The following is a 27,362-nucleotide window of genomic DNA, read 5'->3' on the forward strand; positions in this document are numbered from 1 at the left end:
TTGGCCTTTCCTCTTCAGGCCAGATGTCATCCTGTGACAAAGTCTCAAGAATCCCTATGACAAGTGGAGTTTTGAGAAATCTGAAGGGATGTAGATTTCCAATATTTCCAGCCACTCCTGAATCAGAAAAGTATAAAGAGCAGAAAATATTTAATATTTTGAACTTGCCCAATTATGAGGCAAAGCTAATCTGTTTCCATCCCTTGCTGGAAAAGGGGAACTGCGGTGGGGTGGTGTAGGAAGATGTGGCTAGTCCTGCTGCTTCAAAGAGGCAACTTTGCAGCCAAGGTTTTCTAATGAGGAGCCTGGTGGCAAAATCAAAATAAAAAATTCGCAAGAGAAAATTTTCAGTTGTCAGTTCCACTTAGGGAGTAACAGACAAAGAATAAAAAGCATCGTATGGAAAAACAGTTCCAACATTGAAGCTGGTGAGGGAATATTGACTTATATCCTTATTTTTCCCAAGTGCCATGTCATCCCATGTGTCACACTGATACCAATGAGGATTTCTTGTTACATAATCCCTTTGCCAACATCAGGAAATAGTCCTGCCTTTGATCTAAACAGATGTGATCTTGAGAGTTACCCTCCTTACAAATCTCCAGTTAGGCTACTCGAAATAAGATTTCTGAAAGGGGAGAGAAGAGGAGAAAAGTACACATCAACATAGAATGAGTAAGCTTAAAAAAAAAAAAAAAAAAAGAGCAAATTCTACAATGTGCATCCTATGAATAGACACTGCCAATATGTGATGTATATAAAGCATTCTACACCCTTCAGAGGTTTTACGTAATCTGCAGATTTTGCCAATCATGTTCATATTTATAGCCACATGCAACTCTTCGTGACACAAAAGCTAAAACAAAGGCCAAAACTTCTACCCTGTAGAATCTGAATTCTGTTGCTTTCCACCTTCTGTCTACACACACATACATACAAACACACACGCACACACAAGCCATTACCATAATACAGCCCTCCCATGCCCATCACAACCGTGTAACATCATGTTGTTATTCAACGAAGACCTCCACGCAAAGGTCTCAGCCACCAAGAATGAAAGCGAGCCTCACTCCCACATCGGATTGCCCTTGTCATATGGAGAGAAGATGTGCAACTTGGCTTCTGAATTGGAAATGCTCAGGGAAAAAAAAAAAAAAAAGACTTCAGGATCTCAGCAAAACTCCGAAGTTACCACCTCACTCATTCAACACGATCATAAAATAACACACGTGTGTATACTTTCATGCCCCCATATGCTTTCTAGGCCTTCAAAAGATATTTTTCTCTATTTTTATTGAACTTTGAATGCAGCCCTGCAACAGTGAAACTCTGAGCCTGTTCCAATCTGCTTTATATTTGAGCTGGCTCTGAGCAAGACAAGTAAATTGTAGTTCAGTTCCATCCTGCTATAAAAATCAGCAAACCTGAGCTCTGTTTTCTTCTCGTCATGGGCAGGTTGTTCATAGCCAGGACCCAGTTCAAATAACTTGAGATATTTTGCCTCTTCACAAAAAGTTGGGGGGCTGGGACACAGAGGAAAAAAAAATCCTTTAAATCAGTCATAAGCCCTCCGAAATGGAAGGCACTGAGAGGAAGGGAGTGTTTGGCTCACTGCCATTTTGCAAATGTGTTTTCAAAACCAATTACGATGCAGTGATCAAGCAGTATATCTGTTCCTACACCAAAATCCTTAGACCAATCAGCGGGGTGGGGCTTTCTTGGACTCCCTGGTTCTTGGGAATGGGGGAACAGTTCTCTGTAGAAGCCTCTTGATATAAGAAAGGATTTCTTTTTCAAAAGGACATCTTTTATTCCTCCATCTGTTTCCTCTCACAGTACAATTTGGGGTCAACTCAGGTCTTAGAACTTTTCGAGGGATAATTTGGCACTTTCTTTCCATAAATGTGAATATGTCGACTGCAAAGGGCTTACTTTTCCTGCCTCTTTCACCACAGAGAAGTACGGGGTGAAGGGAACACTCCCCAACTTGCCTCTATCTGAGGATATGTTATCAATAGACAGGGAGTGAATGACTTTTGAAGGGCAAAAAAAGGACACCCCCAAAGAAAAAGGTGGTAATTGAATTTGTTTTCAAAAACTGCAAATCCCTGTATCTGCTTAAAGCAAATGAGGCGCTAATGCTGCAAAGACCATTGTTCCTCTCAGGCAGTATCTCCCCAAGTGGAAGAAGACTGGACAGCCTTTGACATAGCCACTGTGTCTCTTCAAATGGTGAGCTTTGTCTCCTCAAGTTCAAACTACTGGGATGCAGCATGGAGTCAGTGGACACTCAGTGACAAATGGCTTACAAGTTTTATAGGAATCCAAGAAAAAAGGAGGAGAAAGCAAAAACAAAGCAACTTTTTTCCTTTTTCTTTCTTTTGAGATACTGTTTTACTCTGTCACCCAGGCTGGAGTGCAGTGGCACAATCTTGGCTCACTGCAACCTCCCCCTCCCGGGGTCAAGCAATTCTTGTGCCTCAGCCTCCCCAGTAGCTGGGATTACAGGCATGCACTACCACACCCAGCTAATTTTTGTATTTTTAGTAGAGACAGCGTTTCGTCATGTTTGCCAGGCTGGTCTGGAACTCCTGCCTGGCCTCAAGTGATCTGCCCACTTTGGACTCCCAAAGTGCTGGGATTACAGGCATAAGCCACTGCACCCAGTCAACAAAGAGATTTTTAATTCTGCTACTGAAAGACTAAACTGTCACTGCTCCTAAGCTTCTTGCCCTCTTCAGTGCGGTGAGCTCCCTGAATGTAGAGGTAATCAAGCTGATGGTGTGATGGCTGCCACAGAGTACAAGCCACGCAATCTCTATCACCACCATATCAGGTGCCCTGGCTACTTCCCCAGCATCAGGGATCCTCTCCTCCTCCCTCTCTGCATAACTCAAGAGTACAGGAACCAACACCCACTTCCAGTATAATCCAGTATTTTATTTTCAAATATAGTGCTAAAGAGAAATTGAAAATAAAATCGTTTACAATAAAATGACCCTTGTGAAAGAATAACTAATTTTATACAATGCTCTGTACCACCAGGGAAAGAAGAAGGGGAAATGAATACAAAAGAGAAATAAGAACTTGCTTAAATGGATAGGTAAGTTTTTCAGATGGTGTCAAGATAAATACCTTGATAAAATAAAAAGATTATATTTTTAAAATTAAAATATGAAAATTTTTCTAAAAATGAATACCAGGGCGGACGCGCTCATGCCTGTAATCCCAGCACTTTGGGAGGCCAAGGCAGAAGGATCGCTTGAGGCCAGGAGTTCGAGACCAGCCTGGCCAATGTGGTGAAACCCCATCTCTAGTAAAATTACTAAAATTAGCTGGGCGTGGTGGTGCTCACCTGTAATCCCACCTACTTGGGGGGCTGAGGCATGAGAATTGCTTGAACCGGGGAGGCAGAGGTTGCAGTGAGCAGAGATCGCACCACTACACTCCAGCTTGGGCAACAGAGTTAGACTCTGCTCAAAAAAAAAAAAAAAAAATTAATACTAGACATCATAATTAGATGTAACAGTTATTAATTTAAAAAGTTTTATTAAAACTTTTTTTAAGTTATAAGTGCAGTTTTTTTATTTTGGTAGTTGTTGCGGTTGGGTTTTTTGTTTGTTTTGGTTTTGGCAGATGCATTCTTATAGAACAGTAGAGCCCTGCTCTAGATTTCTTAAAAAGTACTTTTGTCTCTCTCCTCATTCAGCCCCAGGACTATCACACTCCCCACCAAGGAGGGGAGCATCACAAGGAAGGGAGTTGATATGGTGAGGCTGGCCCTGAACAGGAACGAGCAGCTGCTGGGAAGCTGGATGCTAAGACCCTCCCAGCCTACCAGGATGCTATGGGCAGAATGTTTGTGTCCTCCCACAATTCCTACGTTGAAGCATTAACCCCCATGATGGCATTTGGAGGTGGGGCTTTAAGAGGTAATTCGTTTTAAATGAGGCTGTAAGGGTGGGACCCTCAAGATGGGATCAGTGTCTGCTGTCGTCTGAATGTTGGTGTTCCCCCAGAATTTATATGTTGAAACTTAACCTTCAAGGTAATGGTATTAGAAGGTAGGGCCTTTGGGAGGTGATTGGATCAGAGGGGTGGAGGCTTCACAAATGGGATTAGTGTCCTTAAAAAAGAGGCTGTAGAGAAACTGCTTCCCCCTCATGTGAGGACGCAATAAGAAGACACCATCTTTGAAGCAGAAAGTAGCCCTCACCAGACACTGAATCTGTTGACACCTTGATCTTGGACTTCCCAGCCTGCAGAACTATAAGCAGTACATTTCTGTTGTTTATAAATTACCCAAGCTCAGGTATTTTGTTACAGCAGCCAAAACAGACTAGGACAGTACCCTTATAAGAAAAGGAAGGCAGAAATCTCCCCCTCTTTCCACGAGCACACACCAACAAAAGGCCATGTGAACACACGGTGAGAAGGCAGCTGTCTACAAACCAGGAAGAGAGCTCCCACCAGAACCCCACCATGCTGGCACCTTGATCTCAGACTTCCAGTCTCCAAAACTGGGAGAGATAAATTTCTGTGGTTTAAACCACCCCATCTGTGGTACTTTGTTAGGGCAGCCTGCACTGACTGAGACACAGGGTAAACCCCCATTTAACTCCATCCTTCCCCTCAAGGAGAGCAAGCTTGTCCCTCAGGTCACCTTCCTCCCGCTGCTAAAAATAATCCCACCTTAGCCAGGCCCAAGTGATCTTCACTTCTTTCCTTCCTTCCTTCCTTCCGTCTACAGATCATGGGACTAAGCTTCTGACTTCTGGAAGTCAGGGAGAAGATACAGAAACCAAACATATGTTTCTGCACACACCGGGCATGGGACATCCTCTCTTTCAAAGACCAACTAGAAAAATCTGACGGCTCCAGGAGGGTTTGCACCAACATCATTCCAGGGAGAGGTGTTCTGTCTGCTTCTTTCCAACTGTGATTGGCCTTGTCCAACATTCTCTCTCCAACATGCGCGCTGTGTCTGGTTTTTATAAATATCCTCTGGAAGGAGGTGAAAAGGTCATCCTGACTCACATCAGCAAAAGTAAGAGGGCATTGGTGGAGCTTGTCTCCATCAACGATATATTTTAGAAATCTCCTAGCAACAACAAGCCTCTTTGTTATTGAAGTGAAATGTTTTTGAAACATGAAGACACAAAAAATACACAAAGTCTGGGTACACCCAGACACCCAAAACTCTTGCACTCGGCAATGCAGTTATATTTTGCTGAAGTTAATGTGGTAAGGGTCAGGAGGGCAGACAGCAGGACAGGGGCCAAACAGAGGTGCAATTTCCACATAAAGTTTACCTCTGCCTGTCCCTAAATACCCTATTTCCACTCCACCTGGAGATTTCAGCTGTGAACTATGCAAGGGTGAGAAGGTTTGGTTTTCCCAAGCTTTGCCAAGGTCAAAAGCATTATGAAGAATGTTATTGTAATTAAACGTCATGAAAGCATCATGGAGGATGCTGTTGTAATTAAACCAACAGTTCTCATCTCCCCCACATGCTGCAGTGGAACGTAAGTGTATTTTAAAAAAAAAAAAAAAGAGCTGGGGGAATTGTGTAAAGGAGGAGGTTCAGAAAAGAGAGGAGAATTCCGGAGGAGAGTTAAGTACTAAGGAATGGGGGTGGGTGTAGCCCAGTCCAGCGGCCCTCCAAGGAAAGAAAGGAGCAGGCTTTCTGAAGAGATGGGGAGCCTGGGGGAAAGATAAAAAAGAAAAAAACAAAACAAACAAACAAAAAAAACAGTAGATTGGATCATCAGATGTTTCCTGAATGTACTCAGGAGGAGACCAAAGAGAAGGTGTAATTCCACATAGGCAGGAACATTTGCTGCATTCTTCCAGACAGAACCCAAGGGACACGGGGCCCCATGGGCTATGTCCTGCTGTCCACACAGGCTTTAAGAGTGTCCAGACAGGACATTCAGAGATGGCATTTCTCAGGTCAGAACCACTAAGAATTGCTGTTGTGTTGTGTAACAGAAAGGTGAAAACAGGGCAAAGAATTCGGCCGGGCGCGGTGGTTCACGCGTGTAATCCCAGCACTTTGGGAGGCCGAGGCGGGCGGATCACCTGAGGTCGGGAGTTTGAGATCAGCCTGATCAACATGCAGAAACCCCGTCTCTACTACAAATACAAAATTAGCCGGGCGTGGTAGCTACACGCCTGTAATCCCAGCTACTTGGGAGGCTGAGGCAAGAGAATCGCTTGAACCTGGGAGGCGGAGGTTGCGGTGAGCTGAGATCACGCCATTGCACTCCAGCCTGGGCAACAGAATGAAACTCTGTCTCAAAAAAAAAAAAAAAAAAAAAATTCAAGGGCACAGACTGCGCCCTGCTGGCTCTACACCTACAGCATCTCGTCCTGCCCTTCCCGAGTCTGTGGCTCTTGGGAGTCTCATTCCCTCCTTTCCAGGGTGTGCTTCCCCCGTGGGTGGTCTCACGATGCAGTGTACACCCCGCATCGCGGAGTCCTCCAGTAGCTTCCCCTGTCCAGTCTCCTCCACCTCCTGCTTCCGCTCAAGACCTTCAGGAGTTCATACTTCCTGCCCTCTTCCCCATTCTAATTTTTTAAACCATGCTATGCAAACTATGCAAGGTCCCTTGTTTCTGCCTCAAAGACACGCCCCAGTTAAACATGGGGAGCACTCAGGGAATTCACTCTGCCTGCCTTTTGTGCCTGGAGTGAGTTATCCTCTGCTACTGTCCTAACCCATGGTGAATCCACCCACTAATCCGTGGAGAGGCTGGTGCCCACCTGCTTCCCTTATCCCAGACCCATCTCTCTTTGCTTCTGAAGATGACTTACTGGCCAGTTAGTTACACCATTCTTTAACATTCTTTAACCTTAGACGTGGAGAGCATTGGTGGATATAATTACACTTGATAGTTCTTGCCACAATATCGTCTTTGGTCCTTATGGGGGCCCTTTTCTTGTCTATTTGTTTTATCTATCCCCTTTGTCCCCATTTATAATCCTCATTAACTGCCCCCCCACCCAAGTAATTATTCTTAATGTATTTAACGTCCATCTTTTTGTATGTTTTCTTACATAATGTTTATTGCTCTTTGGTGTATGTGTATTTTTAGTTTGTGGAAATGATTTATGTTGCACATTTTTTCTGTTTGTTTTTTAATCAGCATTATGTTTTTTAAGAAAATCCACATTGCTATTGTATATTGAACCCATTGCTTCTTGTTACTGCAGAGTATTTCCATAGATGATGTATATCTACCATGTTTCACTTAGTAACTCTCCTGGTACTGTAACTCTCCATCAACATAAATATATCAACATATTAATATGAACATCCTTATATGTTTCTCCCTACAGACCAGCGTGAAAACTCTTTGGGATACATATCTAGTTATGAAATAGCGGGGTCATGGTTTATGCAGGTATTTAATTTACCTGAGTAGTACCAGATTACTCATGAAAATGGCTACGTGTCAGTACTAGACTCTTACCCACAGTGCATGAGGAGCCCTAGATAAGACAAACCCCTTTCTCCACCGTCAATTGACATTACCCCGCTTTCTAATTGTTTCCTGTCTAAATTGGTATAAAGTGAATTCTAATTTGCATTTCTCTGGTTATTCCTATATATAAGCATTCCTTTATATTTATTGTCTTTTGGATTCTCTTTTTTCTAAAATGCCTGTTCATACCTTTTGTTCATTTTTCTATTAGAGCTACTTTTCAGGCTTTCTTTGAATATTCTACTTACTAACCCTTTGTCAGATTTAAACATTGCAAATAATCTTCTTCCACTCTGACATTTCTCTATGAATTTTGTCTATAATATCCTTCCATGAAATAAAATTCTTAATTATGATGTAAACAAATTTATCAATTTTTTTGCCTTCTGGTTTGTACTTCTGGAATTTTATTTAAGAAGTCCTTTCTTACCTTTCTGCTGAAGACATTCTCCTAATATTTTCTTTTATTAACTTTATAGCTTTAGTTCTTACCATCAGCAGACCTGTTCTCTAGAGTAAGCTTTTGATCTATCTGGAGGTAGAGTCTACTTTTGCATGCTGTGTAAGGTGGGGATCTCATTTTTACCTTTTCTGTGCAGAGCTTTTCTGGCAGTCATTCAAGCAATTTCCTAGTAATGTGTGGTGTCTCATCATTGTTTCTAATATGCTTTGGTCTGTCTTTGAGCTTCCTATCGTGTTCCATTGGTCTATATATATGTTAATGCATATGATTTGTATTAATATGGCTTTGTTGCAAGTTTTAATATCTCGATAAGTTCCCCTTTTTATTTTTGTTTTCTTTTTAAAATTGACTTACCAACCGGGCGCAGTGGCTCACGCCTGTAATCCCAGCACTTTGGGAGGCCGAGGCGGGCGGATCACCTGAGGTTGGGAGTTCGAGACCTGCCTTGACCAACATGGAGAAACCCCGTCTCTACTAAAAACACAAAAATTAGCCAGGCGTGGTGGCGCATGCCTGTAATCCCAGCTACTCAAGAGGTTTAGGCAAGAGAATCGCTTGAACCCGGGAGGCGGAGGTTGCGGTGAGCCGAGATCACGCCATTGCATTCCAGCCTGGGCAACAAAAGCAAAACTCCGTCTCAAAACAAACAAACAAAAAATTGACTTACCTATTTGTCAATCTTTATTCCTTCCAAAATTTCTGTAGTTCTTGGGAAAAAAAAATCCAACTAGACTTTTGATTTGAGAGTGCATTGAGATGATAAACTAATTTGGGAAGAGCTGCAATCTTTATAACATTGAATTATTCATCCAAGGACACAATATTTATTGATATCATGTTCTATGCCTCCTATAAGTTTTAAAATATTTTTCCAGAGAAGTCTGATATAATCTTGATCAAAGAAATTCCTAAATATTATATAGTTTTTGTTACTATTAGGGAAGTTATTTTTTATTATGTATTCTGGATAATTTTATTGTAAAAAGAGCAGTATGGCAGAGCAGGAACTGAAATTTTCATTTTGTCTAAGTTAATTATTCCTTCCCGCTAACAAGAGAAGAAGGTCTTCCTGAGCTGAGCTCTGCCAGGAGAAGAAAAGTTGACTTTTCTCCCTGCCTTTCCCCTTCCTTCAGTCAGTGATCCCCACCTAAACTTCAATGTTTAAAACCATTCCTGGCCGGGCGCGGTGACTCACGGCTGTAATCCCAGCACTTTCGGAGGCCGAGACAGGCGGATCACCTGAGGTCGTGAGTTCGAAACCAGCCTGACCAACATGGAGAAACCCCCATCTCTACTAAAAATACAAAAAATTAGCCAGGCATGGTGGTGCATGCCTGTAATCCCAGCTACTCGGGAGACTGAGGCAGGAGAATCACTTGAACCTGGGAGGCAGAAGTTGCAATGAGCAAGATCACACCATTGCACTCCAGCCTGGGCAACAAGAGTGAGACTCCGTCTCAAAAACAAACACAAAAACAAAACAAAACAACAACATAAAACCATTCCTGATTGAGAACCGTTAGGTTAGAAACATAACATCAAACTGTAAAATTTACAGTGACATTCAGCTGGATTTTAAAAACCAACTGCTTCATTCATATTTCTCACTCTCACTTCGATTTCCCCCCTTTTATTCCATAGTCCTTTTTACTAAGTCTCAGTGCATGGAGTACCCTCTCCTGCCCTCTGCAAATTCCACCCCTCTTAACCAGGAAAGGAGTTCTGCACCTTGGATTCCCACTTGCTTCTTACAAATGCCTCAACTTTGGTGGGACTGAGTGGAGGTTTGAGGCATGAGCAGAGTAGGGATGAGCTCCAGTTCTGTAAATGAAAACAACATTGGGTGCCCAATTCCAATTTAATATCTTAATTTACTCTAAGAGCACTCTGGCTAACTCCCAACTGGTTTATTTGGAAATTGCAAAGAACACCTTGCCAAGTCAAGCATTAATTTCCCCTGGAAACACCACAATGTAATCTCATGTGAAGAAAGAATATCCCTAGAGTCTCTGTGACTTTGACCTTCCCCCTTTCATGAGCTGTGGCATGATAGTATGACGGAGCTGTTTACTCTTTCCTGGGCCTGATACATCCTGTGACAGTCATCACACTAGCTATAAGTGACTCTCTTTCTGCCATCTCCAGCTCTCATTAAGTTTTTTTCTGGTTTGTTTTGTATAGATGCCAAAGAGTCTTTGAATAGATAGGGTGAGTGTGAAGAAGCAAGGACTGTTTATCCTACCAGGATCCCTTTCCTGACCCTTGGATCACAATTGAAACTTGTGATTGTCTTAGTCCATTTTCTGCTGCTATTAAAATATACCACAAACTGCATAATTTACAAAGAAAATAGATTTATTTCTCAGAGTTCTTAAGACTGGTAAGTCCAAGAGCATGGTGCTGACATCTGGTAGGGATCATTCTATTGTGAAAAGCATCACATGATGAACAAGCATATGAGATGGGAGAGAGGAAATCAGGCCAAGCTCATCCTTTTCTCCAGAGCCACTCCCACAATAACTAACCCAGTCTTATGATACCTGCACCAACCCACTGATGAAGACAGAGCCCTCATGAGCGAATCACCTCTTAGAGACTTCACCTCCCAATAATGTTACATTGACAACTAAATTTCAACAAGAGTTTTGACAGGGACATTCAAACCACAGCAGTGATCCAAACCTTTCTTTCTCCCTGCCAGTCCAAGATCAACCTAAAAAAGACTACCTGTCCTGTAGATACATTTCGTTGGGTTTAGAGAGCTGGTGGTGGGAGTACAAACCACTGCACAGTCCGAGTTATCAAAATGAGGTTTAGTTGTAGGGGAAGTGGATTGTTGACAGTCTTATCAAATTCCCAGGCATTTGCCTGTAAAATGAGATCACTCTAAACCTGGAGAACATTTCACTTGCAGAAGACATTACTCCCCCATTCATTTGTAACTATTTTGTGTCCTGTGCCTTCTATTGGAACTTTTCTCCCTGCCTTTCCCCTTCCTTCAATCAGTGATTCCCACCTAACCTTCAATATTCAAAACCATTCCTGATTGAGAACCACTGTTAGAAACACAACATCAAACTGTAAAATTTACAGTGACATTCAGCTGGATTTTAAAAACCAACTCCTTCAGGGCCCTTTCTATGTCCCTGTTTTCACAACAGAATTTATCACTTTCTTCCCTAAATCTCTGTGTGGTGTTCCTGGGCAAACACATCCATCATACCCAATTAGGCAAAAACAGACAAGAAAATCCAATTCTCTCCTCTTTCCTTCCTCCTTTATACTGAACTGCGACTAAAAGCAGCACTCACTATTAGTGATACTAATTTGGTACTTAATTATCCTCAGGCTTCTGTCTTCCCCTAAATCCGTTCACCCTTTACCTCTGCACTTTGTCACCAATAACTGACTGTAAGCTCCATATGAAAGACCCGTACCTGAGCCAGGCGCAGTGGCTCACGCCTGTAATCCCAGCACTTTGGGAGGCCGAGGCGGGTGGATCACCTGAGGTCGGGAGTATGAGACCAGCCTGACCAACATGGAGAAACCCCATCTCTACTAAAAATACAAAATTAGCCGGGCATGGCAGTGCATGCCTGTAATCCCAGCTACTCAGAAGGCTGAGGCAGGGGAATCACTTGAACCCGGAGGCGGAGGTTGCGGTGAGCCGAGATCGTGCCACTGCACTCCAGCCTAGGCAACAAGGGCAAAATTCCGTCTAAAAAAAAAAAAAAAGAAAAAAAGAAAGACCTATACCTGCTCGATTCCTCCTGGTCTCTCCCGACACAGTGGTACAGACTTAATAGCTCTCAGTACCTATTGGGGTGAACTAACTAGCTGACTCCACTTCTGAAACTTCCATACAGATCTGGGGTGTGACGGCAAACCTCCACTTCAAACCTGGTTTCTTGAGCAAGCCATTTTATTTATGGACAGGACACCAGGGGCACAGTGAGTGTTTACATGTGTATTTTAAGTCAGCATGACTGTGCGATTCCTGTATCTCCTGGGTGTTGCCTTTTCTCTTTAAAGACGGCATTCCTGCTTCACATTTTACTGTCACGTAAGACATACTCTAGCCTCTATAATGGGTGCCGAGAAGTGGATATTGTAGCCCCAAGGGTTTTTAAGCCCCCTGATGAACACATCATTACGCATTCACAACGGTAAGGTGCATTGTTAGGTTTTCAGCAGCCTGCAAGAGAGACCCTGCTGAGCAGGATGGAGAAAGTTGCGGCAATTAATTGGTAGAGTTGAATTGTTAACATTCTCTCAGTGTTCCCAGCACAGGGCTCTTGACTAGCTTGCTGGAGAAAATAACTGGGGGTGGGAGAGAATGAAGGGTAGAGTAGAGGAGAAACAAACTCTCATTAAAACCCCAATCAAGCCATTTTAGCACTTTTTTTTTCCACAAGGCATTTCCTTTGAATCTAGAATGTTATACTTGTTGAACGCTATTATCATAACAAATCGCTGCTCTTTCCTAAAACTTGAAATTATTTGCTTTCCTTGGGAGATTTTTGTGTAGGGTGTGTATTGGGAAGCTCATATGCTGGATTCCCAAGAGGATATATGTTTGCACTACAGTCTCTGACAATATGCAATTCTGTACAGGTACACACATATGTAGGTATATTGTGAAACCAAGACAAGTGTGCTATAACAGAACAGGGACTCCTATCATAACATGTTCCAAGTTGTGTCCATTTCTTTCTCCTCTTTGGGGTATTGGGCTGAAAGAGAAATGGGTATTTCTCAAAAATGATCTGGTGAGTGCCCAGAAAACCTTTTCACATATAAAGGTTGCTGTCATAGTGGACGCTGGTGACAGTGCGTGCACAGGTCTTCTTTCCAGAGCTTCCTTCCACTCCTGCCTTGGTCACAGGGAGCTCCCGGTAGCCAGCCTGTTCAACATGGCCCCATACTCCGAGCCATGTTGACTGGGACCAGAGTGAGCACCAGACGCGTGCCAGACCAGTGAGAATCTCAAATTCCAGACCCCAGGACTTTGGAATAGGAAGAGGTAGACACTAAGGTGTGTGTTTTCTATCAGGTAGACTGAGGGGCAGATAAAGTCAGCCAGCTAAGAGAAGAAAGGAGAATAATACAAAAACAGATAGAAAAGGGAGATGGAGAGAGAGTGCTGCCTGCGTGCCCAATGGAGCATCCTGTCTCTAGGGCTGACCTGTCCAGCTGACGTCCGCATTCATGGATTAAGGACCTTTCCGCTGATGTTCAGGAATGAAAAAGAAAAGCCAGGAAAGAAAATCCCCACTGAGAATCCTAAGAAGTAAATCTTCACCTTGAAGAGAAACATTCCTATGCCTCCTACATTATTTCTACCTCCTCCAGCAGCAAATTTCTAGCAACAAAACGTATCATCAAACACATCTTATTCAGGGACAAGTGTCAGTGTGTTGTTGTCATGATTAAATTTGACTCATAGGTACTCAAAGATTTCATGTGCTATATATTTATCTACTGTTATTGAGAAACTTGGAGGAAAAGACTAACTCTGTGTACAAACTCAATGCATCCCTAAATATTGATATTTTGTAGAGGTGGGGTAATTTTTATGGCATTGAAAGAACTGCCTACCCCCAAACATCCCCTACCCTTCCTAGTCAACGTGTTGCTATTTATAAATTCCATTGTTATAGTCATTCTTCTATATTAATGAGTCCTGTTTTCAAAAATTTCCTTTTAAGACGTAAATATCATGTAGAAGATTTTACACACTAAACCCTTAACACAATAGCATGAATTCACTCATCAGATTAGTTAGTTGGTATTTTAAAAGCCTGAGGATCAAGGTTAACAGATGGTAATCTTTAATGGGCAAGAAAACAGATTTCTCTCACGTTGGAGAGAATTACTGGGTCTCTGCTGTATGTGTGAGGGTCTATTGGTGCCGCATAGTGAACACGACCCTATTCCTCCCTCAAGAAGCTCAAAGTTAAGTGGAACTGGGGCAGCCAGATGTATAATAACTGCAATACCTTGCAGTATCTGCACTAATTGAGCTGTGTACTTCATACAGTAGTAGCATGTGGATGGCACAAGGGGAAGGGTATGGAGTTTCATAGATGAGATGCAGCTTAAGCTGGGCCTTGAGCATGGGGAAAAGTCCATGAAGTGGATGTTCCTTCCAGGCAGAGACACCAGCCTGGGCACACAGGTGGCACGCTAAGGGGAACTGCAATATAGGATTTGATGTGGCTTTCCATCAAACCAGAAGGGAGGAGGGCCTGGAAGGATTGAATTAAATTGTTATTGGGACTGGATCATAAAGGCCTTGCTATGGTTTGAATGTTTGTCTTCTCTGAAATTCATATTGAAACTTAATCCCCAATGTAACAGTATTAAGAGGCGGGGACTTTAAGAGATGATTGGATCATGAGACCTCCCAATCTTGGACTTCCCAGACTCTAGGACTGTAAGAAATAAACCTCTTTGCTTTAGAAATTACACAGTCTCAAGCATTCTGTGATAGCAACAGAAAATGAACTAAGACATGCTCTTGACACATATCAAGATATTATATTTTTTAAAAAATACAATCCTTGGAAGCTTTGCTAACTAACAGGCTACCTGCTGGCCAAGATCAAATACACAGAGCCAATAGGAACTACCAAGGAGGTTGCTTCTGAATTCTCACAAAGAGTGTAAGCAGAGGCCTGCCCAAGGGAAAACCAATATGGCTCTTTCTCTCAGCCTTTCTGAGACCTGGCCCCTGAGCCCCAGGGTGACAAATGCTTTCTCAAGAGTATTCCTTTATTTTGTTCTGATGATTTACAGGGCTTATCAAAAATGTGCATGACTTCCTATTTACAACACTTGTAACCCTACCTCCAAAACAGACTGGCATTTAGATAGTTTTAAGATTAATACTTAAAGATTTCTCTGCATTTAAACTCTACTGATTAACTCATTCAGGCATGCTAAGGTCCACATGTGTGCAATGCTATCTATGCCTATGTCTCGAAACATAGCAAAATTTATGTTAGTTAAGGTAAAAAGCTCCCTGGTTTTGCTCATAATCAAAGGATCATTTAGGGCCATTCCAAATCAATCTCTGTCATGCATTTTTAAAGAGAAAAAAAATCAAAGGATTTTTTTTTAAAGCAAGGGACACCATAAACAAAGCGAACAAACAACATATTGGAAGAAGATATCTGCAATGTGAAAACTGACAAGGGACTACGACCTAGAATACATACAAGGAACTCCTGCCAGCCTACAAGATTGGGGCAGCCATTCTGGAAAGAATCTGGCAGCACTCAGCCAACATAAGGATGGACGTATACTATGACCCAGCAATCCTGTCCCTGAGACACAGGGCATCCCTGTATGCCGCTAATTCCTAGGGATTCTCCCATAAGTCAAGGGAACATGTATAAGGATGTTCATGGCAGCACTTGTATAATGGGGAGTTGGAGGCAGTCCAGGGCCTCATCACTGCAGAAGCAGATGAGACAGCAGAGGAGCACAGGCTGGAGTACTATACAGCAGCGAGAAGACACCACCTCCTCCCCACACGTAGCAACACACATCACGACAACAGGCTGGGCAGAAAAACTGAGAAGCAGGAGGAGGTTGTTTGTGTACCATGTTCGTAAATGCAAAACACGTTTACAATACATCTTACAAGAATACAGGCAAATAAAATACTACAAACAAACGTGTTAAACTGGTTACCTACAAAGAGGACAAAAATAGGGGTGCGGATGAGAATAAAAGCAAAGCCTGAAAACAAAGGAGGGCCTTGAAGAAATCAAAGGTTACAGTGTGCTGTGGCCTGGACTTCTGCATCTGAGGGTTAAAAACAAACACGACAGGGAAGCCACTAGCCATAAGGTCCTTAAGGGAAGGGTGCAATGAGCTCCTCTCTAAATCCCTAACAGGACCCAGTACTCTGTCCCATCTTTAGGCAATGCCTACTTTTTGAACAATGGATATTTGATTGGTCAATATTTAACAAATGCATGAATAAGAGGAACAATTAATCTAACAGAGGGTGGCCAGGACACATGGAGTCATTCTCCATAAACAAATAATCACAGATGCCCTCTTGGGTGCCAGGCACCGTGATAGATCCTGCGAGTGAAATAAGAGATGAGAGACAGTCTCTTTCCTCTTGGATGTAGGCTGAGGAAGGGCAATGGCTGAGTCAAGAGGCAATTATGACACACACTGTTGACGGCAGTGACACAGATAAGAACAGGGCGCCCAGAGACCCTGACGTGGGGCTCCTAACCTGACTGTTCAGGAAGAGCATCCCAGAAGAGACTGATGCCCAAAAGAAAAGAAGTTACACAAGTAAGGAGGAGGAAGGGAATGGAGCATAAGAGGCAAGAAAAACTGCATGTGCAGTGGAGCCTGGGTCTGAATGTCGCTGTCGTAGCTCTGACGCCTGCTGCAGGCGGGCCCATCTTCCCAGCCTTCAGATACAACATAGCGGTTACTTTAACAGGTGGAGCCATACCACATTCTTAGTGTTCTCAAGCCGACTTTATCGAACAAAAACTGATCCCTGGGTAAGGGAAAAAAAAACAAAACGACCTTTTTCAGAGCAAGCAAATGTGCACATCCAAGTGGATGGTGCCTAGAGCAGTGTAACAGGAGTCAAGTACTTACCATTGTCCTGCAAAATCATTTCAGTGCAACGTGAGAGGAATATAGTATTCTGAAAGGAAAGGCTTTTAGCTAGCCGAGCTGGTTCAGGTTTCCACAGTTTTCCTTTGATCCCATGATTCTAATTCTTCAGTTGTTTATCAGCACGGATGCTCACAGCTGATACACTTGACAAGTCTCTCTGGAAAATGTTATCACGTGTGTAGAGCTTTGGATTCGAACTGGCTTGATGAACTGAAACTAAATCATTAGAAATGCCAGTGCTGGCCGAGCGCAGTGGCTCACACCTGTAATCCCAACACTTTGGGAGGCCATGGCAGGCTGACCATTCAGGAGATGGAGACCATCTTGCTTAATATGGTGCAACCCCATCTCTACTAAAAATGAGTCCAGAATTGGTGGGTTCTTAGTCTCACTGACTTCTAGAATAAAGCCGCGGACCCTCGCAGTGAGCGTTACAGTTCTTAAAGGCGGCGTGGCCAGAGTTTGTTCCTTCTGACGTTCGGATGCGTTCGGAGTTTCTTCCTTTAGGCGGGTTCATGGTCTCGCGGGATCAGGAGTGAAGCTGCAGACCTTCACCGTGAGTGTTACAGCTTTTAAAGTGGCGCGTCTGGAGTTGCTCGTTCCTCATGGTGGGTTCATCATCTACACTGGCCTCAGGAGTGAAGCTGTAGACCTTTGCGGTGCGTGTTACAGCTCATAAACGCAGTGTGGACCCAAACAACGAGCAGCAGCAAGATTTCTTACAAAGAACAAAAGAAGAAAGCTTCCACACAGTGGAAAGGCCTGCAAACAGGTGGCCACTTCTGGCGCTGGCAGCCGGCTTTTATTCTCTTACCTGGCCCCACCCACATCCTGCTGATTGGTCCATTTTACAGATAGCTGATTGGTCCGTTTTGACAGGCTGCTGATTGGTGCATTTACAATCCCTGAGCTAGACACAAAAGTTCTCCATGTCCCTCCCCTCCATGTCCCCACTAGATTAGCTAGATACAGAGTGTCCATTGGTGTATTTACAAACCCTGAGCTAGACACAGAGTGCTGATTGGTGCATTTACAAACCTTGAGCTAGATACAGAGTGTCGATTGGTGCATTCACAATCCCTTAGCTAGACATAAAGATTCTCCAAGTCCCCGCCAGACTCAGGAACCCAGCTGGCTTCACCCAGTGGATCCCACACCGGGGCCGCAGGTGGAGCTGCCTGCTAGTCCCGCGCCGTGCGCCCGCACTCTTCGGCCCTTGGGTGGTCGATGGGACTGGGCGCCGTGGAGCAGGGGGCGGCGCTCGTCGGGGAGGCTCTGGCTGCGCAGGAGCCCAGGGAGGTGGGCGGGGGGAGGCTCAGGCATGGCGGGCTGCAGGTCCCGAGCCCTGCCCCGCGGGGAGGCAGCTAAGGCTCCGCGAGAAATCGAGCACAACAGCTGCTGGCCCAGGTGCTAAGCCCCTCACTGCCCGGGGCTTGCGGGCCGGCCGGCTTGCCGTTCCGAGTGCGGGGCCACTGAGTCCACGCCCACCCGGAACTCGCGCCGGCCGGCAAGCACCTGGCGCAGCGTCGGTTCCTGCCCGCGCCTCTCCCTCCACACCTCCCTGCAAGCTGAGGGAGCCGGCTCCTGCCTTGGCCAGCCCACAAAGGGGCTCCCACAGTGCAGCGGTGGGCCGAAGGGCTCCTCAAGCGCGGCCAGAGTAGGCGCCAAGGCCGAGGAGGCGCGGAGAGCGAGGGAGGGCTGCAAGGGCTGCCGGCACGCTGTCACCTCTCAAAAATACAAAAAAAAAATTAACCGGGCGCTGTGGCGGGCGCCTGCAGTCCCAACTAATCGGGAGGCCGAAGCAGGAGAATGGCGTGAACCCAGGAGAATGGCGTGAACCCAGGAGACGGAGCTTGCAGTGAGCCGAGATCGCGCCACTGCACTCCAGCCTGGGCGACAGAGAGAGACTCCGTCTCAAAAAAACAAAAAAAAGAAACAAAAGAAAAGAAAAAAGAAATGCCAGTGCTAGAAAGAATGCACAAGATCATCTATTTCAGGCGGTCTCAAACTTGAGCCTGCAACAGCATTCCCTAAAGGGCTGGTTAAAACTACACAGATAGCTAGACTTCACCCAGCGTGGCCCATTCAGTAGGTCTCTGTTGGGGTTTAAGAATTTTGCATTTCTAACAACTTCCCTGAGAATGCTGTTCCAGAGACCACACTTTGAGAACTACTCTAATTTTATTGATGAAGATATTGAAACCCAGAGCATGTTAGTGATTCATGTAAGATCGCACAAATTCTAGGTGACCAAACCCAAGTCTTAGGAGAATGTGGTGGTTGGGAAATAAAAAGCTATGAAGATTTTTTAACTAAAGCCCTTGGTATTAGTGCATCTTATCTGGTTTTTACAACTATCTGCCTTCTCTTTCCACCCAAGCCTGAGAAGTACTGCCAATTATGGTGTGGGGTTGTAACAGCAGCAGAGGAGGTGGGGGCGGGCACGGAGCATCCACAAAGCCCTGGATGTTCTTGCCGGTCTTAACACCCTATCTCCAAGCTCTCTGCACAGTTTTCAGGGCATAAGTCAGAACTGTGAGAACTAGCAAGGACTCAGCGAGAGCTTCTTACCCGTGCTTCACGACATATTAAAAGGCAAAAACGTGTTCCTGCAGATCAACCCGGAAGAGCCTGCTGCTTACCGGCTGGCGCCCAGTACCTACACGGCAATAGCTGCCGCAGCCTGACAAATTCGTTGAAACTCTCTGAAACACAAAGGAATCACCGCCAGCCTCCCTCTCCCATTGTAACCCTGCCATTGTGCAGGTTATAGTCTGGGAGAATGATGGCCACAGCAATTGTAGGACTTTCAATGCTTTAAACAAATGGGGGAAGGGAGGAGAACTAAACAAAACTAAACAAAAGCAACCACAGGCCTGTTTACCAGAGAGAAGTCTTAATGGGTTGCAAGAGAAAGATCAGGAAGTCTGTGCTTTCACTCTCATTTGTCTGCTCAGTGGTGAAGAGCCTGGAATGGACAAAGATTTGGGCTTGCCACCCTTGTTTTGTTGTTCAACCCTCCCTCTTTTTTATGAGGAAATTGATGGAGGAAGCCAAGTAAGTCATCAGTGGGGGCCCTTGCCATCATCAATGTCAGTTTTTGAGTTGAGGGCGCATTGTTTAGGCATTAAGAATTCAGAGGCCAAGTTTCTCTATTTATCATATCTAGGGCCCTGAAAGCTATGGACGACTCACACTATTAACTGATATTTGTTGTTTAGAGCAATCTAATCATTACAAGATACTTTTTGGATGGACTGTCTCATGATGTATTATTACAAAAATGGAAATGTCCTGCTTTGCAAGAAGCATAATTCTGAATGCCACCAAAAAATAGCGATAATCTTTCTGCCCATTGAACAGTTTTGTTCAATGAAGTGTCACAATTACACCACAGCTGTTAAACAAGTTGTGTTACTAGTTCTAAATTTGCTTCCATTCTCTTTAGAGCTACATAGGTATGTGATTTTTTTTCTCCTCTGGAGATTTTTGATCATGGTGTGACTTAAAGGGAGGGTTTATGCATTTTATTCCAATGAATCCTAGTTTTAGTTAACTAGCTGGTAGTTGAACAAGTCATATAATAACAATTTTCTTTCATCTTAATGCAGATTTTAAATAAAATATTCATAGCCTTTTTTTTTTTTTAATATATACAGAGTTTCACTCTGTCACCCAAGCTGGAGTGCAGTGGCACTATCAGAGCTCACTGCAGCTCAACCTCCCATGCCAAAACAATCCTCCCACTTCAACCTCCTGAGTAGCTGGAACTACCAGCATGCACCACCACACATGCCTAATTTTTCTTTTAAATTTTTTGTAGAGACAGGGTCTCACTATGTTGCCCAGGCTGTTCTCAAACTCCTGGGCTCAAGCAATCCTCCCAAAGTGCTGAGGTTATAGGCGTGATACACCATGCCCGACCCACATAGCATATTATTTAAAACAATTATCTACTTAATTTTGAGAGCAAATTACTAACAGACAATCATAGCCATCTGACCACCAGCCTGAGCTACAGCTCATCTGACCTCCTATGGCCACAACTGAAAAGGCTGAAGGAATCAGCCAGAACTCCATCTACTCAACCCACAAAGGTCTTGTTTAGAAAGGTGTTACAAGCTAGGGCTTCCAAGGTTGGGAAGCGCAAATTCTCTTTATGTTGCCTTTAATTTTTTCTTAATAACCTAGTTCAGATTTTTGAAAAGTAGAGGCTCCCAGAACAGCAGAACACACCACGCTGAGCTAGCACCTCGTGCTGTGCTATAAAGAGAGTTAACACCTCCCTCCAAAACTAAGTCCACTCTTGTGGTTTGCATCATTTCCCCTGCCCTCCCCACACCCAACTCCACACAGGTGCAACTCTGATGTAGTTTTAGGGTTCCCAGAGTCATCACCTCACCATCTAAGACTTGTGTTAAAATGCTCCCTGTAAAATTCTTTACACGTTGGTTTTTTAATTGCAGAAATGCCTGATTTACTCCCAAAGAATGTTTGAAGATCCTCAGGGCTGTGCAAAGATCCATCATTATCAACAATTGCTAAGGCAGCTTAACCCTTATGTAAAATATTATGCATACAAATGGCTTTATTTTGAACCAGTTCACACTATTAAAACTTGAGTCTGGTACAGGCTTCATCCCAAGGCTGTGCTCAATAACAGCACAGTAGCAAACACCTTGGCTATGTGTCTTCCTGTTTGGTTGGCTCATTTTATATCTTTGCACGTTTAAAAAGGCAATGGGAGTGCTAATTAAAATGCAATCATGCAGATAAATTATATCATGTTCCTAAAAGGTAAAATGAAAACCCTTTTTATTTCAAAATCCTTGTGATACCCAAGGCAAAACACACGGTGATCCTGAAAACAGAGAAAACCTTTCATGATTATTGCATGTTTAAAACCCAGATTTATTTCTAGATTTGTTTGCATATTGTTTATGGAATGTATAACACTTTAATTGTGAGTAATTTCTTGGGAGAGTCAAGACTTAGGGCTTTTAGTGCAAATGTTCAAGTTTCGGTAACTCTGAGTAATTTGTATTTTCTGCATTCTAGCTGTCAAATGGGGAGTACAATGCGTATCTTAAAGCCTACTCCAGTTCAGGGGTGAGGACAACCTCAAAACCCATGGTCAAGGTTCACTCAGCAGATTCTTTATTGTACCTACAGGTTACCAGCTCTCAGGGGAACTCTCCTGCCAGCAACCAAAGATCAAAGTCATCATGCTGACATCCAGCAAACTGTTTTATCTCTCTGAGCCTCAGTTTCTTTCCCTGTAAAATAAGCCTCAGTAAGGCATTGCTGACTGCTTTGGGGATTAGACGCCCATTTGAGAATTTGCTGAAAGCCATTTACACTGTTCCCCTAGAAACAGCGGACGGGCACATCCTCACAAAACTGAGCACATGAATCCACTGATCCTCTGATGCACATCCAGGGACCTCAAGTTAGAACTCCAGGTCCCTTCCAGCACAGACATTCCATGTCTTCACCCAAGACCCAGTTCTCAGCTCTAGCCTGCCCCCTTTACTCACACTGCAAAATTGATCTTTGCAAAAAAAATAAATAAAAGCATATAAAAATGAGTCAGTGTGAGGATGTTCTGCTGTGGATACCATTTACAGCCCAGGATAACACGAAACCATATAAGCAACACAACTAATTTGGAATCATTGAAAGTATGAGACAGTCAAAGAGTAGTTTACCCACTCCCTCCTTTTAAAAGCCATGTACTTCATTGTAAGCCTTCACTTCAAGGTCACTGTCTCTCCCATAGATTTTTACTACCTTACAGTTTCCAGTCCCAGGCTCAGATATGCTCATAACCTACTTTGGTGTTTGGAGGAGGAAACCTGTTTGAAGCGCTTAGTTTTTACCTTTCAGCTTTGATCTACATCCCTGCAGAAGTTCTAAAGTGTCACCCTGAACTCTCCTTCCCCCTATCTCCAGGTCAGTTCTAGGACAGCATTTCTCATGGAATGTACCACAAAACAGTGTGATCCGTGGCCAAATGGATCTGGGAAATTCTGTACCTTGGAGATTCCCAAAGCATTTTATCATATTAAAGGTTCTGAGAAGGCCTTCATAAAGAAACCAATTTAACTTTGTTTTACCCAATGTTATAAAAACCGATGTGGGTCAGGCACTGTGGCTCATGCCTATAATCCCAGCACTTTGCGGGGCCAACGTGGGCGGATTCCCTGAGCTCAGGAGTTCGAGACTAGCCTGGGCAACATGAAGAAACCCTGTATCTACAAAAACTACAAGAAAAATGAGTCAGGCTTGGTGGTGTATGCCTGTGGTCCCAGCTACTTGGGAGGCTGAGGTGGAAGGATCACTACAGCCTGTGAGGTGGAGGTTGCAGTGAGCTGAGATGGTGCCATTGCACTCCAGCCTGGGTGACAGAGCAGAACCCCATCAAGAAAAAAAAAAAAAAAAAAAAAACCTATGTGATCAAAGAATAATTTTCCTTTCCTATCCCATTTTTAGACCAGACTTAGAGAAATTCAACAATCTAGTCTCTCCTATGTTCTCAGCCAATGGACTCTCAATGAGCTTAATCTAGATTCTCTGTTGACCAGGTTCATTTGTCATTCCTTTTATCTAAACATCATTTTGTTCAAAGACCTCTTAGGTCTTTCCCAGCTTTGCTCACTGGTGCTGTCAAGCCACCTGGGTCCATTTCCTCTACTAGCAGTTCATATCCACACTCCCTTTTGGAACTTACAATGTACATTTGCATATAAAAAGACAGTCACCATCTTGTCCCCCATTGTCTTCCCTTCAAACGTGTTTAAATAGAATCTTAACAATTTGGAACTGAGAGGGCCCTGAGAGATCACCCAAACATTCTTCTAACTTCATAAAGAGAACATAAAGAGAACAGACCTGCAAGGTTAAGTGACTTGACAGAAATACGGCCTGAGCTCAGATTTTTTGATCCCCAGTCCAGTGGTCCTAGGAAGTGGTTCAAGCTTCCCAGTGGCATATGAGATGATTCATCCCAGAGAGTAAATTTAGTAATTTACAATGGGGAATGAGATGTGTCTCACACAAGACTAGTTATCTACATGGTGATCTACCCAAAGATAAAATCACACTCAGATGCTTTTTGGTAAAGGGGGGCTTAGAGATTAGGAGTTGGATTTTCTTAAGGGATTGATGTGCTGGAAAGAGCACTGGCCTGGGAGTTAGGAGGCTGATTTTAATTCTAATTCTCCCATTAACCAGCTGCAAGTTCTTCATGTCACTGGGCCTCATCAGCTAGACGGCAGCAAATTAGACAATTACCTTTAAGTCCCTCCTGGCCCCACATTTAAGCTTCTGTGATTCTAAAGTCTTGGAATTGCTCTGTCTTTATGTTTTCAGTATCCCTTTTATGTTTTAACACACAAACCTTTAGCCTTTGGTCGAGGGTCTTTTCAATCCATAATCACCTAGTTTTGGGAATAGAGTCATTTTTGTCCTATCATGAGCATTAGGTAAATTCCAGATTCTTGAATAAAGTGTTCTTAAACACACACACACACACACACACACAAACCAGGTATCCACAGCTGTTGATTAGATCTTCCTCATCCCCTCCTGGAATCTCTGAATTAATATAGCTCCCCCCTACTCACCATTATCTATTCATTCTGTCTCCATGGAAAGGCCCAGAGTGCTCAGGGAAGGCAGAGCCATGTTGCATGTGAAATCTAGACGAGTCCATTTGGTAGTCTCCACAGCTTCCTGCAACACCAAATCACAGTGTCATTAGCTTCAGATTGTTATGACAGGGTCTCTTAATTCAAGTCTGTGATAGTGCTTTTAAATCACAACATCTATTAAGTGGTTTCATTTATTTAAAGAATGTCCACTGCCCCCAGGGCCTCTGGGCATGGGTACAAAACACTGCTATCAAGAGGAGTCCACGGCAGCTCTCAGTAATCAACTAGCTGTTCATTATCACACTTTCACCGGTAACACTAAGTACATCAACAAGGATGAACTATCAGAAACATATGATTCTTGTTCACACTTACATAAAATAGTGACAGTGCTGTTAGTAATTAGTTACCAGATCCTCAATTGCTTTGTTCTTTGGCATTAGTAATATGCCACTTGAAGTTTTACACCAAATTAACATTACCCACATTCAACTGTTTCAAAGCCCTTTGAAAATGTGCTATCCTTCTTTACACACAAAGACGACACGCCTGACAGTAACACGTGCATTTGAATCATTTGCTTCCAGCCTTAAGTTAAGAGTGTATAGAGACATCTATTTCCACCTGACCCATTTTGGAACAGGATCATTTTATTCTGATGTTATTAGCCGGAGTTAAGAGATTTGTCCACCATTACGAAAAATTATTTCACTATACGAAGCTAACTCACCTGTCTCGGGAATAAGTTTATTAACATGTAACCCTGTCAAACCATCAGCCTAACAGATTAAGATGAGGGAAAGCAAATTCTGAATATAACCAAGGCACTTACTCAACTAGGACTCAGCCTGGTTCCAAGCTCAGCTCATAGACAGAAACGTAATGCCAGAATTTGGGGGATAATATTAAATAATTTTGTAATCAATGCTAAGTCCCTTAAATTCCGTTTCTATTTTTCTATTTGTAGAAAGCAAATGATATCTGTTGATATCTAAATTTCTTATGAAAATGAATGAGGTAGCAATTACATGAATTACTTCCATTTTTAAGAGAAAGTGCTTCTGGAATGAAGAGGATTAGTGGAGACTAGGCAGGATCCCAAAACCGGGCTCCAAATTCTGTTCCAAAAATGTGGGTGACTACACTGTTAAAAGAAACAAAAGCTGGATCTAATTCCATTGGAAGTAACTACCCTCACTTTTGCCTTATAAATGACCCTGTAGAAAATGTTTACATAATACCTAGGGATTTATTTTTTGTTTTCCACTGACACTATAAATCAAATGTTTTCCATTGACATTGTAACTAGAAAATTGGATCTAAATCTTCTCACTGGTTAACACAGCCTTGTAAGATCTGGAGTCACGTAGCTTAATTTCCAAATCCATCTGAAACCCCCAGAACTTTGACTACCCATTTCCAATTGAAATATGAATGTGTCAATTAGCTATCTGGCTGAGACAGGACACATTGAATTCCAAAGCTCCAGATTTTGACATAGGATTAAATGCTTTCAATGCTATAAATGCATATCCTAGAATTACATTTAATCTTTTTCTTTTCTGTATTTTGAAGTAATTAAGTGTTAGGTTGTTGTTGTTATTGTCATTGAATGTGTTGTCTTTTATGTATGGAAATTCTCCTGACTCAACAACAGAAAAACATGCTTCTGTGGTTTTCTCTTAGTAGAAACTCCATTGCATTGCTCACCATTTCACCGAATTCCTCTTCCAACCATATGGAGCATGACTGGTCTGATTAAAGGGGCCCCTCTGTTTAACTGGAAGAATTTCAGTGAGAGGGTTTGCATTCAGTAACATGAAAGAAATTTAAATTTATGATCTTTGATTCTTATTATCATGGCCTAATAAACAGAACTAACTATCTAAGATATTATAGGAATGTAATCAAACATTTATTGGGGAAATATAACCTTAAATATTTGCTTAAAGAATGTATTCTACATTCTAATAAGTTTTTACTATGTTGGCAAACAGAAAAGAATTACAGGATTGGGAACAAATGTTTTGTTCCTGCAAGTAATTATTTTGCTTGAAACAAAATGCTCAACTTTTTTTTCCTTTCCACAACGTGAATTCTTCGATCCTTTTGTATAAAAGGCTTAGATGATCTATTGTCTCTAACCAGAATGACTGCATATGTTCAATAATATATCAGTTTCATCATCCGCCATAGAATAGGCACATATGACAATAAATCATTTTAGGAACTTCCTGAATCTCTGCCAAGTTGTAGACAATAAAAGATCCTGCTTGTAAAGGCAGCTATAAAAGTTAATTTCATACAGGTTCCCCAGCACACATGCTACGGTTCAGTTCCAAACAGATGTGAGCTTGGAACAGCAGTGGAAAAGAGCAAGAAGCATTTTTGCTAACTTTCCGTATCAGGAGATCCAAATACTTCATGTTTTGTGCAACCTTTGGTCATTAACACATTGCAGCAGGTATGAAAAATGAATTATTCAAGCTTTTCTAATGCCTAAGATGCTATTGTTTCCAGTCTAAAGTATCCCTCCACATTGAAAAGATTAGCCACCAAGCCAGACATGCAGAAACCAAGAAAATCCTCACTGAACAAAATAACAAAGACAACAGCAGACATTTGGAGCTTCACTTTGAGAGAATTCTCTTGAAACAAGAACTTTCATTTATTTCCTTCCTTGCTTTGGACTGTAGATGTCCTAGCAGATAGCTGCAGAGAGTTAGCCACTCCACTCACCCATGTCGTCGCCAGGAAGAGGAGATTTGGAGGAAAGAAGGTTAGACTTCAGCAACATCAACACAGTTACGTGAATGGGTTTAAAATATCTGTTTTTCAAGGATCGCACTTAGTCCTTGGTCACAAAGGTCACTAGAAACTCTTTCCCTACCCCTGCCAAGGACCAGTGTTTACCTTTATTTATTCCTAAGATTCCCATGATTTTAGGCTAAAACCATGTTTCTCCTGATTTCAAACAATAGTCAGGTTCTCAGCAAGTCACATGTTCATCTGAAGTTTTGCAATTGGAACCATTCTCTATGCATCAGCAGAGCTTCATGTTAAAGATTCTCTGGAATTGATTTGCAACAAGAATGATCA

At 42.9% G+C, this 27,362-nt stretch overlaps 1 long non-coding RNA gene across 2 annotated transcripts in view; it reads right to left on the bottom strand.

The window, feature by feature from the left end:
* LOC107975069 (uncharacterized) overlaps positions 1 to 27,362 on the bottom strand; it is a 417,195-nt gene that overhangs the window by 320,759 nt on the left and 69,074 nt on the right. For both annotated transcript variants that reach the window (XR_001718278.3, XR_010157568.1), the window contains exon 4: positions 24,237 to 24,345. This is a non-coding gene — a long non-coding RNA (uncharacterized LOC107975069). The remainder of the gene's footprint in view (positions 1 to 24,236; positions 24,346 to 27,362) is intronic.

The sequence above is a fragment of the Pan troglodytes genome, chromosome 5, assembly GCF_028858775.2.
Source record: "Pan troglodytes isolate AG18354 chromosome 5, NHGRI_mPanTro3-v2.0_pri, whole genome shotgun sequence".
NCBI lineage: Eukaryota > Metazoa > Chordata > Mammalia > Primates > Hominidae > Pan > Pan troglodytes.